The sequence below is a fragment of the Acartia tonsa genome, chromosome 9, assembly GCF_053477335.1.
Source record: "Acartia tonsa isolate MP-2025a chromosome 9, ASM5347733v1, whole genome shotgun sequence".
Taxonomy (NCBI): Eukaryota; Metazoa; Arthropoda; class Copepoda; order Calanoida; family Acartiidae; genus Acartia; species Acartia tonsa.
This window is the reverse complement of record NC_137268.1, coordinates 134,164-138,064: the sequence shown is the minus strand read 5'-3', so window position 1 is coordinate 138,064 and position 3,901 is coordinate 134,164.

Genomic DNA, 3,901 nt, shown 5'->3' with positions numbered 1-3,901 from the left:
CTTCTTTGATACCTGCTAACTTATTTCCGAACCGACACTTTATTCCTACATCCCTGGTGGCGTTAAAATTTGCATATTTATGTTTTATGTTAGGTAAAAACTTGAGGGCTTGATGGATTTTAGCCACATTTAAACATTGGATTGCAATAACAAGGATTACATATTCACGATGGGCGTGTGTATGTACCTAGTATGAAAAAAATGAAGAGAGATATCTGAAAAGTTAAGTGAAAAGGAAGTAAAAAAGATTATGGATATTAGAGAAAAACTGAATTAAAAGGAATTTTAGTTTAATTGTTTAGGTGGCGACGTGCATTGACAGTTTTTAATATCGTGTGTAAGTATCTTGGGCTAGGTTAGTTATAGAGTGGCTTTGTTGACTTTGAGATGTAATTCTTATTTAAGTTTGATATTAAGATTGTGTTTTTTTGTATAATTCAATTTAAAGGAGGATGAAAACTATTATTTAGAAACACATCAGTTTACAACTATTGTTCTTCAAGTGAAGATTCTTGTATAAGGATTAATAAGACGTTAAGAAGAGAAGATTTTTGACCATAGAGAAGTTTTTGACTGTAGACGGTGATTTTGAGGAGAAAGAGAGTAAGGACAGCAAGGACAAGGACGAGAATAGAGATGGCAGGTACGGCGCTCGAGCGGCTGCGCACCAGAGTTCTGACCGCGGCGGCCAGTCCTTGGTGTATCTTATCTGAGCGCTTAACAAACGCTTCTTTGTTAGCAGAGTTTTATCTCTGGGAGGTTCAAATTGAGGATGAAGTTTACCTCGAATTGGCTGGGATTTATGACAAGATAAATGAGCTGCGCTCATTTATTTTTGTCAGGCGACCCCGCAGCTTGACTGGCCACCTGTCCGGGCTGTGCTCTTTGCGGCGCACACAGGTCGCCATCCTTATCGTCGAAGGAAGACTTGCTGTGTGCGTGGAAAGATGCGCTCAGACTCTTAGTGCGCGGCGCCGATCGCCCTACCTACCAGATGTGGTTGACGCTAATGAGGATTAAATGATTAAGTGATCTGAGGAGAGACTGACCGACGATTTGGCTGAAGATTGAATGAGAAGGGTGAAAGAAAATATTAAGGAGAGAGTGAGCTAGAGGCTAAAGACTGAGTGAATGGATTAAGATTAGAATGAACATTTGTTTATGTTAACGCCTAGTTTGTAGTGATGAATATATAAAAAAGAAAAACGAAAAAAGATGAAAAATGTATCAACCAATCGTTCCTTAAACATTTTAGTTAGAATCTGCTAGAGTCACTTACCTCCTATGTACCTATGTACCTATGTAACCGCCTTGATAAATAAATAAAGAGTGCTTGAAAATTTGATTCTATGTGAAAAATTGTTTAAATAAATAATCTCTCCAATTTAATGGATTAATTAATTATGTAACAACCCTTCGTAATTGCGGTTACAGATACCTTGCGTCTTTATGTCGTGGAATAACTTAACATCGCAATAACTTAATAACTTAATAACGTCAATGCTACTCTATAACTGAATGTTTCCGTGTTTAATTATAAGATTTTTTACTGGCAAAGACAGAGATAATGGTATGGCATGTTCGGATAAAGGTGGTGAAAATAAATGATAATGGAAATGATGAAAATAATGACTGATGGAAAAAAGAGTCTTGGTGAGATATTAATGAATATAATGAGTATGAATATAAGTATATAAGATAAAATAAGTTAAAGTTAAAAATTGGTGTAAGTTTTTGTAAAGCACTATATACCCCCCCCCCCCCCCCCCCTACCTACCCAGGTGAGTGATCGGATCTTACAGATCCTATTTTTAGATTTTTGAGTGTAAGGCATAGATAATTGATTATAGATATTAGAACACTTACCGTTTATGAAAAAAAATATGTGTTTTTTAGATTTATAGGTACCTATGTAAAATCAATTTGGTTTAGAAAGTAGGTGAAACATTTTCTATTGAATTCTTTTTCATTTTCTATTTGTTTAATATTATTGGGGAGACTGTTAAAAATTGTGGGGAATGAATGAAGGGGTGAGTTTAGTAAAAAATTTCTATTTGCTCCGTTTGCATATGCAAAATTATTTACATTTCTTGTGTTGTACCTGTGGCGATCACGAGAGATTTCCCAGGTATTATTAAAAATTTCTGGCTGTAAGCCATGTAGGTACCTATACATAAATTTACAAACATTAAATTTAATTAATAGATTAATGGGTAAAATCCCATTACTTTTAAAATATTCTGCTGTGTGTGCTCTACTAGGTAAGTTTTCTATAATTCTTACTGCTGCCTTCTGGATTTTCAAAATTGGGTTTAGAAGATAGGCTGGACAGGCTGTAAAAAGAAGGCAGCAGTATTCGACATTTGCCTTAATATAGCTGGAGTACAAAATTTTTAAGTGTTTCTTATCAAGTAAGTGGCGCATGACGCACATAGAATAAATAATCTTTGAGATTTTTGCATGTACTTTTTTTAAGTGATAAGAAAACTTTAATTTTGTATCCAGACTAATCCCTAAGTGCTTTACAAAACCCTCATTATTATCATCTACAAGGTTTAGTTTTGTGATCTTTTCAGGGATGCTTTCACCTACGTTATTCATATCTATGTAGACATTAAATTCCGCTTTCAATTGAATTTCTTCGGGGGTAAGATTTTCTCTGGGGGAAGTAAAGACCATAACTTTGGTCTTGAGGGGATGTATTAAGAGTTCATTTGCGTTATACCAGGCGGTCAGCTTTGGGACAGTTATCTTTGCGAGTTCGATCAATTCGGCTAATGAGTTCCTTTCCAGGAAGGTTAGGGCATCATCGGCGAAAAGATTAATGAAAATTTCTGGGCTACAGTTTGCAAGATCTTTTATGAAAATTAAAAATAGTACTGGGCCAAGAACTGACCCCTGTAAAACGCCTATGATAATCTCTTCTAACGTAGATGAAAACAGCCCCTTAAAGTACACCTTTTGGCGCCTATTGTTATAATATGAGCGGAACCATTGTAACGGTAACCCCCTAATCCCTGCATTTCTTAACTTCTCAAACAATAGATTTCTTGGGATCATGTCGAAACACTTCCGTATGTCCAAAAAAATGGACATACAGGAATTGTTTCGACCTAGGCACTGAGTGATCATATTTGAGAGGTCAAGAACATTGTGGTAGGTTGAAATGTTTTTTCTGAACCCAATTTGCCTACAGTTGAAAAAGTTTTTTTCATCCAAAAAATTTACCAAGCTATCGCATACGTACTTTTCCAGGGGTTTGCTAAAGTTATCAATCAGACTGATACCACGATGGTTATCAGTCTGACTGAGTGAACCTGATTTGTGAAGAACAATGATTTTGCTTATTTTCATGCCATCAGGGAAAATGCCAGATTGAAGGGAAAGATTATAGATGTGTGAAAGGGGGTGTGCGATAACATCCGCACAACGGGAAATTAAAAACATACTTACGTCATTAATGTCTGTGGACCTTTTGGGCCTAATGTTTCTAATTAAGTTTATTACTTTGAAGGGGTAAAGAGGTTCAAAAAAGATTGAGTCTTGGATGGGGGGGGGTAAATATTCGGCAAAGTTTTTTTCTGTTGTTGGGATCTCAGGTTTAAGGGAAGTTCCAATCTGGCTAAAATAGGAATTAAATTCGTTAGCGATAGCTTGGTCACCCTCTACTTTCCTGTCCCCGACCTCCAAGTATGAACACTCAGCACTCTTTTGATCAAATCCTAGCATATCTTTTAAACAACGCCATAATTTTTTACTGTCTCTGCCGCAATTTCTTATATCTAATCTGTAGTATTCAAGTTTTGCACGTCTTACATTTCTATTGTAAGAGTTTCTGTAAGAGTTATACAACAGCTCACTTTCCCTTGTCCTTTCCCTAAGAAAATTGTCATGGAGGGTA